The sequence below is a fragment of the Scyliorhinus torazame genome, chromosome 4 (assembly GCF_047496885.1).
Source record: "Scyliorhinus torazame isolate Kashiwa2021f chromosome 4, sScyTor2.1, whole genome shotgun sequence".
Lineage (NCBI taxonomy): Eukaryota > Metazoa > Chordata > Chondrichthyes > Carcharhiniformes > Scyliorhinidae > Scyliorhinus > Scyliorhinus torazame.
This window is the reverse complement of record NC_092710.1, coordinates 260,213,858-260,228,655: the sequence shown is the minus strand read 5'-3', so window position 1 is coordinate 260,228,655 and position 14,798 is coordinate 260,213,858. Positions and strand designations below refer to the sequence as shown.

General features: G+C 50.8%; 2 protein-coding genes across 5 annotated transcripts in view; one reads left to right on the top strand and one right to left on the bottom strand.

Moving 5' to 3' along the window:
* Positions 1-7,709, bottom strand: part of mtfr2 (mitochondrial fission regulator 2) — a 65,357-nt gene extending 57,648 nt beyond the window's left edge. Inside the window, exon 1 of one of the 2 annotated variants that reach the window (XM_072499690.1) lies at positions 7,585-7,709. The gene's annotated coding sequence lies outside the window, so the exon portion shown is untranslated. Of the gene's footprint in view, positions 1-7,231; positions 7,535-7,584 lie in introns of those variants that run through there. The other variant, XM_072499691.1, reaches the window with a different exon arrangement.
* Positions 7,710-7,906: 197 nt separating this feature from the next.
* The window catches only part of armc1l (armadillo repeat containing 1, like), a 123,740-nt gene continuing 116,848 nt past the window's right edge, over positions 7,907-14,798 (top strand). For all 3 annotated transcript variants that reach the window (XM_072499689.1, XM_072499688.1, XM_072499687.1), the window contains exon 1: positions 7,907-7,965. The gene's annotated coding sequence lies outside the window, so the exon portion shown is untranslated. The remainder of the gene's footprint in view (positions 7,966-14,798) is intronic.

Genomic DNA, 14,798 nt, shown 5'->3' with positions numbered 1-14,798 from the left:
ATGATAAAATATTAAAACATGCTGCTGTGCAGAGAGACCTGGGTGAGCTAGTGCATGAGTCGCAAAAAGTTGGTTTACAGGTGCAACAGGTGATTAAGAAGGCAAATGGAATTTTGTCCTTCATTGCTAGCGGGATGGAGTTTAAGACTAGGGAGGTTCTGCTGCAATTGTATAAGGTGTTAGTGAGGCCACACCTGGAGTATTGTGTTCAGTTTTGGTCTCCTTACTTGAGAAAGGATGGACTGGCACTGGAGGGTGTGCAGAGGAGATTCACTAGGTTAATCCCAGAGCTGAAGGGGTTGGATTACAAGGAGGGGTTGAGTAGACTGGGACTGTACTCGTTGGAATTTAGAAGGATGAGGGGGGATCTTATAGAAACATATAAGATTATGAAGGGAATAGATAGGATAGATGCGGGCAGGTTGTTTCCACTGGCGGGTGAAAGCAGAACTAGGGGACATTGCCTCAAAATAAGGAGAAGTAGATTTAGGACTGAGTTTGGGAGGAACTTCTTCACCCAAGGGGTTGTGAATCTATGGAATTCCTTGCCCAGTGAAGCAGTAGAGGCTCCTTCATTAAATGTTATTAAGATAAAGATAGATAGTTTTTTGAAGAATAAAGGGATTAAGGGTTATGGTGTGCAGGCCGGAAAGTGGAGCTGAGTCCACAAAAGATCAGCCATGATCTCATTGAATGGTGGAGCAGGCTCGAGGGGCCAGGTGGCCTACTCCTGCTCCTAGTTCTTATGAAACCAGTGTTGATCGTCATAAAAACCCATCTGGTTCACTAATGCCCTTTAGGGAAGGAAATTTGCTGTCCTGACCTACATGCGACTCCAGAAACACAGCAATGCGGTTGACTCTTAACTGGCCCCTCAAGGGCAATGAGGGATGGACAATAAATGCTGGCACTGCCTGCGGCGCCCACATCCCATGAATGAATAAAAAAAGCTAATATTTTCCTTAACTTCCAAGGTTAACCACAATTGATTTATCTCCTTTTTCCTCAGAGTTATATCTTTGTTGTGAATCATGAACTATTTTCATAAATGCCTGCCATTGCTGATCAACTGTCTTTTCTGCTAAACTCCTTTCCTAGTCCATTCCAGCCAACTCTGCCCTCATTCCTTTGTAATTACCCTTATTTAAGTTTAACGCAGTTGTTTCTGACCCAAGTTCTCACTCTCAAACTGAATGCTAAATTCTACCATGGTGTCTGTTTCCCTGGAGATCTTTTACTCAGATTGTTTGTATTTGGATTTGTTTATTGTCACGTGAACCGAAGTACAGTGAAAAGTATTTTTCTGCGAGTTGCTCAAACAGATCATTTAGTACATGAAAGGAAAATAAAAGAAAAAGAAAATACATGATAGGGCAACACAAGGTACACAATGTAAATACATAAACACTGGTATCGGGTGAAACATACAGGAGTGTGGTATTAATCAGGTCAGTCCATAAGAGGGTCATTTAGGAGTTAGGTAATAGCGGAGAAGAAGCTGTTTTTGAATCTGTTCGTGCGTGTTCTCAGACTTTTGTATCTCCTGCCAGATGGGAGAAGTTGGAAGAGTGAGTAATCCGGGTGGAAGGGGTCTTTGATTATGCTGCCCGCTTTCCCAAGGCAGCGGGAGGTGTAGATAGTCAATAGATGAGAGGCAGGTTTGTGTGATGGACTGGGCTGTGTTCACGACTCTCTGAAGTTTCTTGCGCTCTTGGGCCGAGCAGTTACCATACCAGGCTTTGATGCAGTCAGATAGGATGCTTTCTACGGTGTATCTGTAAAAGTTGGTAAGAGTCAGTGTGGAGATGCTGAATTTCCTTAGTTTCCTGAGGAAGTATAGGAGCTATTGTGCTTTCTTGGTGGTAGCACGACGTGGGTGGACCAGGACAGATTTGTGGTGGTGTGCCCCCCCATGGAATTTGAAGCGGTCAACCATCTCCACCTCGGCCCCGTTGATGCTGAAAGAGGTGTGTACAGTACTTTGCTTCCTGAAGTCAACGACCAGCTCTTTAGTTTTGCTGGCATTGCGGGATAGATTGTTGTTGTTGCACCACTCCACGAGGTTCCCTATCTCCCTCCTGTAATCAGACTCGTTGTTTGGGATCTGACCCACTATGGTCGTGCCTTCAGCAAATTTGTAAATGGAGTTGGAACAAAATTTTTGCCACGCAGTCGTGTGTGCATAGGATCATTAATAGGGGCTAAGTACGCAGCCTTGCAGGGTCCCAATATTGAGGACAATAGTGGAGGAGGTGTTGTTTATTCTCACCGATTGTGGTCTGTGGGTCAGAAAGTAGAGGATCCAGTTGCAGAGTGAGGAGCCAAGTCCTAGGTTTTGGAGCTTTGATATGAGCTTGGCTGGAATTATGGCATTAAAAGCGGAGTTGTAGTCAATAAATAGGAGCCTGATGTAGGAGTCCTTGTCGCGATGCTCTAGGGATGAGTGTATGGCCAGGGAGATGGCGTCTGCTGTGGACCGGTTGCGGCGAAATGCGAATTGCAGTGGATCTAGTGGTTCTGCGAGTATGGAGTTGATGTATTCATGACCAACCACTCGAAGCACTTCATTACAATTGATGCCAGGGCCACCGGACGGTAGTCATTGAGACATGTTACCTGGTTCTTCTTTGGCACCGGTATGATGGTGGTCTTCTTGAAGCAGGTGGGGACCTCAGAGCGGAGTTGGGACAGGTTGAAGATGTTCGCGAACACATCTGCCATCTGGTCCGCGTAGGCTCTGAGTGCACCACCAGGGAACCCGTCCAGACCCTTCGCCTCCCGAGGGTTCACTTTGGAAGCTGTAACGGTGGATATGGGTGTGTTTTGGGCTGCTGGGGCACGCAACAGCAGATTGATGGTTTCCTGTTCGAACCGAGCATCGAATGCATTGAGTTTATCGGGGAGGGGTGTGCAGCTGCCCGGCTTCGCTTTGTAGCCTGTTGTGGTGTTTCGGCCTTGCCACAATCGACAAGAGTCTGTAACACTAGTCTGTGACGCTAGCTTGGTTTGATGTTCTCTCTTGGCATCCCGGATGGTTTTGCGGAGGTCGTACCTGGATTTCTTGTATAGGTCAGGGTCGCCTGACTTGAACGCCTCAAACCTATCCTTCAGTGGGGAGTCAATCTCCCCAATTTAAGCCACGGTTTATGGTTGGGGAACAGAGGTACTGCTTTCTTTGGTACACAGTCAGCCACACATTTGCTGATGAAGTCTGTGACGGTGGTGGCATACTCATTTAGGTTGGTCGCTGAATTCTTAAATATGGACCAGTCTACCGTCTCCAAGCAGCCACGTAGCTCTTCTGTTTCCTCGGACCAGGGGTGCACGATCTTCTTAGTCGGATTCTCCTGCTTAAGTTTGTTAAAACTGCCTCATTACACAATACCAGATTCAAAATATTTTTTTAAAATTTAGAGTACCCAATTTTTTTTCCAATTAAGGGGCAATTTAGCATGGCCATCCACCTACCCTACACATCTTTTGGGTTGTGGGGGTGAGACCAAGGCAGAACAAGGGGAGAATGTGCAAACTCCACACGGGCAGTGATCCGGCGCCGGGATCGAACCCGGGTCCTTGGCACTGTGAGGCAGCAGTGTTAACCACAGCACACCATGCTGCCGTTACCAAATTCACAATAGCCTGATATTTCTATGTTTCTATGACGGTGATCCTGGCATCAAAATTAGATTTTGCACAGATCGAAAGTTCCTCAGTCTGAGACAACTCCAGGCAAAGATTAAGATTTCTAAGGATATATTTTACAATTTCCTGTTTGTTGATAACTGCGCTAGCTGCCGTGGACATGCTGGACATGCAATGTAGCATGGAAGTAATGTACCAAACTGATTCAGGAAAGTCCCATCTCAAACCAATAGTTTCATTATGACCAGAACCTGTCAGCATTAAATAGTTTACTTCGTTCAGTACACATTCTTGAGATGTCTATATTAACTAAGAGACACATGAGGCAAGTGGTCACTCATCTACTCGTGTATGTACTAGAGACGTTAAGCTTGGGCTTTAAAATTGTGGTAAAAGCAAATTACTGTGAATTTTGGAATCTGAAAACAGAAAATACTGGACAGTCTCAGCAGGTCTGTCAACATCTGTGGAGAGAGGGGGCTAAAGTTGACAATCTCAGATCTGACAGCATCTGTGGAGGGAGAAGGAGGCTAACATTTAAGAGTCATCCAGGCTCGAAAACAGCATCTTCCCCACTGTTACCAGACTCCTGAATGACCCTCCTATAGAGTGAACTGACCTGTCTACGCATCTTCGCGCATATTAAAGAAATTAATATGGGGCGGCACGGCAGCAGTGGTTAGCAATGTTGCTTCACAGCGCCAGGGACTCGGGTTCGATTCCCGGCTTGGGTCAATGTCTGTGGAGTCTGCACGTTCTCCCCGTGTCTACGTGGGTTTCCTCCGAGTGCTCCAGTTTCCTCCCACAGTCCAAAGATGTGCGCGTCAGGTGTATTGACCATGATAAATTGCCCCGTAGTGTCCGAAGGTACGTTGGGGTTACTGGGACAGAGTGGAGGTGTGGGCTTAAGTAGGGTGCTCTTTCAAGGGCCGGTGTAGACTCGATAGGCTGAATAGTCTCCTTCTGCACTGTTAATTCTATGAGTTGGAGCACTATATTCCATATGCTTCACCCAATGTCTATGTATTTACATTGTATATTATCATATGGCCTGTGTTTTTCATGTATGGAGCAATCTGCCTGGACTGCATGCAGAACAATAGTTTTCACTGCACCTCTGTACAAGTAACAATAAATCCAAAATTTAAAGATAAACGTTAACTCCCTTCTCTCTCCACATGTGCTGTCAGACCCGCTGAGATTGTTCAGTATTTTCTGTTTCTGTTTGAAACTGATGTGGAAACAAATTAATCAATAGCAAAGTGATGGTAGTGGTGCCGTGCCACAGTTAAGCAGAGAATAGCTGAACCAAGCGATTCTCACCCTCTCCCCTCATTTACCTCTCCCAGCCGAACCTACCCACTTACTCCCACCTATACCCTCCCACAATGTCACCTCCCCCTCACCCACCCTCTTCGCTTTACACTATTTCCCCTCACTCCTCTCTTCCACACTATTACTCACCCACTTTCCCCCCAACCTTCCCTCTGTCCCTCAACCTCTCCCCCATCCTCACCTTCACTCACTCCCTTAATCTAATCCTTCCTCAATGTAGTCCCCCTACTTGACTCCCTCACCTACTCTTCCTTCACTCCAGCCCCATTGCTCTTTGCCCTACCCTCAACTCTCTCCCCTCATGCCCATCCCAAACTTTGACCCCCCCACCTCACGCCCCCTCTCTCCACCCCCAATCCTCAAATCTCCCACTCCCCAACCCTCACGAGCCCCCAATCCCCACTCATAATTTTCATACCACCCTGCCCACCCCATACCTCACAGCGCCTCCACCTCCCCCCTCTCCTCTCCCAACCCCACCACACCCTCTCCCCCACCTCATGCTCTCATGCTCCCCCCACTCCCTAACACACCCCCTCTCCCCCACCCCACCCTCTCCCCCACCTCACGCTCCCCCCACTCCCTATCCCTACCCCTTACACTTCCCACCCCTCACAGCCCCCCCCCACCTCATCTTTCCTTAACCCCAAATTACTCTCCCAACTCCTACCCCTCAGGACAATCACTCTCCCCATCCTTGCTACCCCCCCACCTAACCCATCTGCCACCCCTACCCTTAATGCCCCCTGCCCACCATTCATGCCCTTCTCTCCCCACCACCATCCTGACTTCTCACACCTCCCCATCTCCACCCCATATGCCCCCTCCTCCCCATCCAACCCCACGCCCCATCCTCTCACCACTCATATCCGTCAACTTCCCTTCTCCATCCCTATCCTCACCCAGCATATCCCTCCACTTCCCTGCCCACCCTAAATCTCCCATCCATCAGGCCCCTTACTACCCCATCCCTCAATCCCTGTCCCTCACCTCATTCTCCTGTTACCGTCCCTCATTTCCCTCCCTCCCCTCATCCCCATGCCTCTCACTCCCCTTCCCCTCACTCACCCTGCCCCACATCTACCCTCCCCCGCCCCACACTCCCACCTCCCCACCCCACACTCCCACCCCCACCCCACCTCCCCACCCCCACCCCACCTCACCTCCACTCCCTCTCCCCACCCCACTCCCACTCTCCCTCACCCCACCCCCCCAGCCCATACTCTCCCCTCCCCCCACCACCCTCCCACAGTACCATTGGCCGTGCCAGGGGCCTGGAGTGGGGCCTTGCCACACGGAGGGGAGGGGAGCGGGTTCCAGGAACTTGAAATAAATTGGTGGGAGTGAGGTCAATATAGCAAGTGGGGAGGAAAGAGGATTGGGGCTGCAGACAGCCACACCAACTGCAAGATGAGTTCACCAGCAGGACATCACTCTGCTTGCGGCTTTGACGGGGAGGCCAAAAAAAGCAAAGTGCCACTGAATAGCGGGGTGTTTCTCGGCAGCTGCAGTGCCGAGAAACACCCCACTCAACGCGCCCAGTAGCAGACTTATTTTGAAGTCCACTGAATCGTGCCAAATAACAGGGCTCTTGGATAACAGTGACAGGATCAGGCAGCATGGATTTACGAAAGGGAAATCATGCTTGATAAATCTGCTGGAATTCTTCCAGGATGTCACGAGTAGAGTTGATGAGGTGGGGGGAGGGCGAGTGGATGTGGGTTATTTGGACTTTCAAAGCTTTCCACAAAATCCCACATAAAAGATTAGTGTGTAAAATTAAAGCACATGGAATTGGGGGTAGTTTTGGTCTCCATATCTTAGGAAGGATGTTCTTGCTCTGGAGGGAGTGCAGCGAAGGTTTACCAGACTGATTCCTGGAATGGCAGGACAGATGTATTGAGAGAGTGAGTCAGTTAGGATTATATTTACTGGAGTTCAGAAGTAGGGGATCCCATTGAAACCTATAAAATTCTACCAGGACCTACACAGGGCAGAGGCAAGAAGGATGTTCCCGATGGTGGGGCTGTCCAGAACCTGGGATCAGTCTGCAGTTACGGGGCAGAAAATTTAGGACTGAGATGAGGAGAAATTTCTTCACCCAGAGTGGTTAGCCTGTTGAATTTGCGACCACAGAAAATAGCTGAGGTTACAACATTATGTTTTCAATAGTTAGATATAGGACTTGGGGCAAAGGGGGATATGGGGAGGGGGAAGGGAAGCAGATGATGGGGTGGCACAGTGGTTAGCATACCTGCATCACAGCGCCAGAGAACTGGGTTCAAATCCAGCCATGGGTCACTGTTTGTCTGGAGTTTGCCCTTCCTCCCTGTGTCTGCGTGGGTTTCCTCCCACAGTCCAAAGATTGGTTGCCCAAAATGTTAGGTGGGGTTACGGGGACAGGGGGAGGGGAGTGGGCCTAGGTAGGATGCTCTATCGCAACAAGGGCTGGTGCAGGCACGATAGGCTTGAACGGCCTCCTTCGGCACTGTAGGGATTCTATGATTGATTTGGATGGTCAGCGACGATAATGAATAGCGAAGCAAGCTGGAAGGGCGGACCGGCCTCCCTCCTGCTCCTAGTGCGCACCCGTTTCCACTCACTCACCCTCTCCCGCGCCTCCTGCAGCAGTTCCAATCAAACATTCAAATTTCGCGAGTAACCGACAAGAGGCGAATCCTGAGCAAAGCCTCACATGATTGGACTCATTGGACTATTCGCTGAGGGTGGCCAATGAGGAGACAATATTTTGCCAGGGAACTGTCCAATCAGAGGACGGTTTGCGGCGATGCGGGCCGAGAGGGCAGGGGGATCGGCTCGAGCGGCGGTTTAAATCGGGGGAGGGGTTCGGCTCGAGCGGCGGGTGCTCAGTCTCGCGGTGAGGTTTCAAAGTTTCCCCTCGCAAACCAACGCCCCCCCCCCCCCCCCCACCCCCGGATCCTGTTTCTCGGTCTTCCCACTTGCGATAATCGCAACTCCAGTTAAGCGGTATGGCAGGTCCGATTGTTTTGGGGTGTTGTAACTGAGTGTAGGTCAGTTTATTGCTGTGGCGGCTGAGGTATGAATCGGCCTGAAATGGTGCCATGTCCGTGCTCCCCGTCAACATGTAACCGTCTCCTTTCCAACGTGTGTTTAACAGTTTAGTTTATGCATTGTGCCAGTTTGCCCCAAACAATACCCTCCGTCAACGTTTTAACATGTTTTCAGGTCAACATTTGCAATGGGAATTTTAGCGCAATCGGGTGCGAGTTGGAAGGCTCTGTTAACTCCATGGTGCTGTGGTCTCCCAATAACTGAGATTCACCCTTTGGAACATTTCGAAAATAGTAGCTGGACTAGGCCACGTGATCCTCGGAGCCCGCTTGCCACTCCAAATCATGGCCAATCTATTTTAACTCCGCCGTCGCACACTATCATAGAATTTACAGTGCTGAAGGAGGCCATTCGGCCCATCGACTCTGCACCAGCTCTTGGAAAGAGCACCCTACCCAAGCACCTCCAACCTATCCCCATAACCCAGTGACCCCACCCAACATTAAGGGCAATTGTGGTTACTAAGGGCAATTTATCATGGCCAATCCACCTAACCTGCACACCTTTGGACTGTGGGAGGAAACCGGAGCACCCGGAGGAAACCCATGCACACATGGGGAGGATGTGCAGACTCCGCACAGACTGTGACCCAAGCCGGAATCGACCTGGGACCATGGAGCTGTGAAGCAATTGTGTTATCCACAATGCTACCGTGTGGCCTCGTCCACTTAGTACCCCCTGAGGCACGATCAATTGGACAGAAGGCGATAGTTGAATCCAACTGAGGCTTTATTGCTATCAGATGTGTGGCCTCCCACAGCAGCTGGTGAAATGGCTGCTGGCTGTAGGACATGCATATTTATACCCTGCCTCCTGGGCGGAGCCAGCAGGCAGGGACTACCGGCAAAACTGTAATGCAAGTCCTACCGTACATCACCCAATACAGATGCAACAGTTTACCACATTCACCCCCTGGTAAAAATTGAGTCCGGCGTGGGTGGTGGATAACTATATACAACAATGAGTTAATATTTACAAGAACTGAGCAAACAAATGTCCGGTGGACCGGTCAGAGGTTTAGCCGATCCGGGGCCTTGATGTTCCTCTGGGAGCGACGCAGTGGTGTCGGCGATGTTGGTGCTGATCTGGTCGATGGTGACTGGGAGCGTGCAAAATCCTCTTCATCGTTGGGCGGGGTGGGGGGGTTGGCGGAGGATGTGTGGGGGTGGAACCTGCTGGTGCCAGGTCCCTGAGGGAGACAGTATCCTGGCGGCCGTACGGGAACGCCATGTAGGCCTACTGGGGGTCTGCGTGGAGCAAGTGCACCCTCTCCACCAACGGGTCCGCCTTGTGGAGTTTGACGTGCTTACGGAGAAGCACGGTTCCCGGAGCTGCGAGCCAAGTCGGGAACGACACCCCGGATGTAGACTTCCTGGGGAAGGCAAAAAGACGTTCATGGGGTGTATTGTTAGTGGTAGTGCAGAGTATTGAGCGAATGGAGTGGAGTGCATCAGGGAGGACCTCCTGCCAGCTGGAGGCCGGGAGGTTTCTGGACCGTAGGGCCAGCTGGACGGCCCTCCATACCGTTCCATTCTCCTTTTCTACCTGTCCGTTTCCCTAGGGGTTATAGCTTATCATTCTGCTGGAGGCGATACCCCTGCTGAGCAGGACCTGACGCAGCTCATCACTCATGAATGAGGATCCCCTGTCACTGTGATGTAGGCGGGGGAACCGAACAGAGTGAAGATTGTGTTGAGGGCTTTAATGACGGTGGCAGATGTCATGTCGGGGCATCGGATGGCAAAGGGGAATCTGGAGTATTCGTCGATCACACTGAGAAAATATGTGTGACGGTGGAGGGGAGAGGGCCTTTGAAGTCCACACTGAGGCGTTCAAAGGGGCAGGAGGCCTTCGCCAGGCTTGCGCGGTCCGGCCGGTAGAAGTGCGGCTTGCACTCCGCACAGACCTGGCAGGCCCTGGTGATTGTCTCATGTCCTCAACGGAGTAGGGCAGATTTCGTGCCTTAATGAAGTGGTACAACCATGTGACTCCTGGGTGACAAAGGCTGTTGTGCAGGGCCCGGAGTTGGTCTACCTGTGCGTTGGCACATGTACCTCGTGATAGGACGTCTGGAGGTTCGATGAGTTTGCCGGGGCGATACATAATCTCGTAATTATAGATGGAGAGCCCGATTCTCCACCGCAAGATTTTATCATTTTTTATCTTGCCCCGGTGTGTGTTGTTGAACATGAAGGCTACCGACCGTTGGTCAGTGAGGAGAGTGAATCTCCTGCCGGCCAGGTAATGCCTCCAATGCCGCACAGCTTCAACGATAGTTTGGGCCTCCATTTTGACAGATGAGTGCCGAATTTCTGAGGCACGAAGGGTGCGGGAAAAGAATGCCACGGGCCTGCCTGCCTGATTGAGGTGGCGGCAAGGGCGACGTCTGATGCGTCGCTTTCTATTTGGAAGGGCAGTGTCTCACCTACAGCGTACATTGTGGCCTTGGCAATATCAGCTCTGATCCGGGCGAAGGCCTGTTGGGCCTCGGCCGTCAGGGGAAACTGGGTGGACTGTATGACTGGGTGGGCCTTGTCCGCATAGTTTGGGACCCACTGAGCGTATTACGAAAAGAACCCCAGACAGCGTTTGAGGACCTTGGGGCAGTGGGGGAGGGGGAGCTCCATGAGGGGGCACATGCGGTCGGTACCGGGCCCCAGAACTCCGTTCTGGACCACATAGCCGAGGATGGATAAGCGGTTTGTGCCGAACACACACTTCTTGTTGTAAATGAAGTTTAGGAGAGTAGTGGTGTGGAGAAATTTAACAAGGTTGGCCATAAGACATAGGAGCGGAAGTAAGGCCATTCGGCCCATCAAGTCCACTCCTCCATTCAATCATGGCTGATTTCAACTCTATTTACCCGCTCTCTCTCCATAGCCCTTAATTCCTCGAGAAATCAAGAATTTATCAACTTCGGTCTTAAAGACACTCAACATCCCGGCCTCCACCGCCCTCTGTGGCAATGAATTCCACAGACCCACCACTCTGGCTGCAGAAATTTCTCCTCATCTCTGTTCTAAAGTGACTCCCTTTTATTCTAAGGCTGGTGCACCCGGGTCCTAGTCTCCCCTGCTAATGGAAACCACTTCCCGACGTCCACCCTATCTAAGCCATTCATTATCTTGTAAGTTTCTATTAGATCTCCCCTCAACCTCCTAAACTCCAATTAATATAATCCCAGGATTCTCAGACGTTCATCGTATGTTAGGCCTACCAGTCCTGGGATCATCCGTGTGAATCTCCGCTGGACCCGCTCCAGTGCCAGTATGTCCTTCCTGAGGTGTGGGGCCCAAAATTGCTCACAGTATTCTAAATGGGGCCTAACTAATGCTTTATAAAGCTTCAGAAGTACATCCCTGCTTTTATATTCCAAGCCTCTTGAGTTAAATGACAACATTGCATTTGCTTTCTTAATTACGGACTCAACCTGCAAGTTTACCTTTAGAGAATCCTGGACTAGGACTCCCAAGTCCCTTTGCACTTATAAATTTTGTCACCGTTTAGAAAATAGTCCATGCCTCTATTCTTTTTTTTCCAAAGTGCAAGACCTCGCACTTGCCCACATTGAATTTCATCAGCCATTTCTTGGACCACTCTCCTAAACTGTCTAAATCTTTCTGCAGTCTCCCCACCTCCTCCATACTACCTGCCCCTCCACCTATCTTTGTATCATCGGCAAACTTAGCCAGAATGCCCCCAGTCCCATCATCTAGATCGTTAATATATAAAGAGAACAGCTGTGGCCCCAACACTGAACCCTGCGGGACACCACTCGTCACCGGTTGCCATTCCGAAAAAGAAGCTTTTATCCCAACTCTCTGCCTTCTGCCTGACAGCCAATCGTCAATCCATGTTAGTACCTTGCCTCGAATACCATGGGCCCTTATTTTACTCAGCAGTCTCCCGTGAGGCACCTTATCAAAGGCCTTTTGGAAGTCAAGATAGATAACATCCATTGGCTCTCCTTTTGTCTAACCTATTTGTTATCTCTTCAAAGAACTCTAATAACAGGTTTATCAGGCACGACCTCCCCTTACTAAATCCATGCTGACTTGTCCTATTCCAACCCTGCACTTCCAAGAATTTAGAAATCTCATCTTTAACAATGGATTCTAGAATCTTGCCAACAACCGAGGTTAGGCTAATTGGCCTATAATTTTCCATCTTTTTCCTTGTTCCCTTCTTGAACAGGGGGGTTACAACAGCAATTTTCCAATCCTCCTGGACTTTCCCTGACTCCAGTGACTTTGGAAAGATCATAACTAACGCCTCCACTATTTCTTCAGCTATCTCCTTTAGAACTCTAGGGTGTAGCCCACCTGGGCCCGGAGATTTATCAATTTTTAGACCTCTTAGTTTCTCTAGCACTTTCTCCTTTGTGATGGCTACCATATTCAACTCTGCCCCCTGACTCTCCTGAATTGTTGGGAGATTACTCATCTTCTACTGTGAAGACTGACGCAAAGTACTTATTTAGTTCCTCGGCTATTTCCTTGTCTCCCATCACTAGATTACCAGCGTCATTTTGGAGCGGCCCAATGTCTACTTTTGCCTCCCGTTTGTTTTTAATGTATTTGAAGAAACTTTTACTATCATTCCTAATGTTACTGGCAAGCCTACCTTCATATTTGATCCTCTCTTTCCTTATTTCTCTCTTTGTTATCCTCTGTTTGTTTTTGTAGCCTTCCCAATCTCCTGACTTCCCACTACTCTGTCACATTTTGTCTTTCTCTTTTGCTTTGATGCATTCCCGAACTTCCTTTGTCAGTCATGGCTGCCTAATCCCCCCTCTGATAACCTTTCTTTTCTTTGGGATGAACCTCTGTACTGTGTCCTCAATTACTCCCAGAAACTCCTGCCATTGCTGTTCTACTGTTGGCGTTGTGGTCCTGCTGATCATGGCCACAGATGGTGATGTTGTCTAGGTACGGAAAGGTGGCCCGCAACCCGTACCAGTCGACCATTCAGTCCATCTACCTTTGGAAGACCGAGACCCCGTTTGTGACGCCGAAGGAGACCCTAAGGAAGTGGTATAGGCGGCCGTCTGCCTCGAAGGCAGTGTATGGACGGTCCGATTTACGGATGGGGAGCTGGTGGTAGGCGGATTTCAGGTCTACCGTTGAGAAGACTCGGTACTGCGCAATCTGGTTAACCATGTCAGATATGCGTGGGAGAGGGTATGCGTCGAGCTGCCTGTACCGGTTGATGGTCTGGCTGTAGTGCACGACCATTCGGTGTTTCTCCCCAGTTTTAACTACTACCACTTGAACTCTCCACGTGCTGTTGCTGGCCTCGATGATGCCTTCTCGAAGCAGACGCTGGTCTTCGGACCTAATGTAGGTCTTGTCCTAGGTGCTGTACCATCTGCTCCTGTAGGCGACGGGTTTGCAATCTGGAGTTAGATTGGCAAAGAGGGAAGGTGGGTCGACCTTTAGGGTCGCGAGGCCGCACACAGGAATGAGTGGTAAGGGCCCACCGAATTTCGGAGTTAGGCTCTGGAGGTTGCACTGGAAGTCCAGGCCGAGGATTAGTGCAGCGCAGAGGTTAGGGAGGGCGTAGAGGTGGAACCCGCTGAATTCTACGCCCTGGACCGTGACCGTACAGTACCCCCGGATCGCTACGCAATGGGATCCGGAGGCCAGGGAGATTTTTTGGTTGGCGGGGTGTATCGTGAGGGAGCAGCGCCTTACCGTATCTGGGTGTATGAAGCTTTCGGTGTTCCCGGAGTTCAGCAGGCAGGTGGTTACATGTCTATCGACTTTCACGCTGGTGGATGCATTGATCAGGTTATGTGGACTAGAGTGGCCGATTGACATGAAGGCGAGTCCTGGTTGGTCGTCGGGTAATGGGGCGGCTGGTGAGCCCGGGTCCTGGAACGCTGGTGGTGCCCATGTGCTGAGGGGTAGACAAGATGGTGGCGCCCGAAGATCTTGAGGGTTACAAAATGGAACCCACGTTTTGGGGTGGAACAAGATGGTGGCGCCCATGAAAAGCACGTGTTGCGTGGAGGGGGAAGATGGCGGCACCCACTGGCCGCACGTGGTCTATGGGGGGGGGGATGGCAGCGCCCATTGTCCGTGACCGAGTGGGGTGGGGGCGATAGCAGCTACTGAGTGGGCCTGGCACACTGCGGCGAAGTGGCCCTTCTTCCCGCAGGCTTTACAAAGGGCAGTGCGGGCCGGGCAGCGTTGGCGGGGGTGCTTCTGTTGGCCGCAAAAATAGCATCGGTGGCACCCGGTGTTCGCTGGCTGGCGTGCAGCGCAAGCGTATTGGGTGGGCAGCGCCCCCGCTGGGGCGGCTGTCTATGGGGTCCACGAAGCGTAGGAGGGGTGGGCAGCGCAGCTGGGGGTGTAGGACTGGGCGTTGTGCAGGGCGACCGTCATTGAGAGCGCTAGCGTTTTAGTCCCTGCGAGGTCGCACGTGGCCCCTTCTAGGAGCCACTGGCGTATGAGATCTGACCCAATTCCAGTCACAAAAGCGTCCCGCATAAGGAGGTCTGAGTGTTGGCCTGTAATGGCCTGACAGTCCCGGACTAGTGGGATTAGGGCCCGCCAGAAGTCTTCTCTGGACTCACCAAGGAGTTGAGAGCGAGTGGCGAGTGCGTGCCTGGCAAAGAACGTGTTCGTTTTCTGTGCGTATTTGTCCTTGAGTAGAGTCATGGCTTTGGCGTAGTTCGGTGCGTCCTGGATTAACGGAAAGACTTTGGAGCTCAACCTGGAATATAA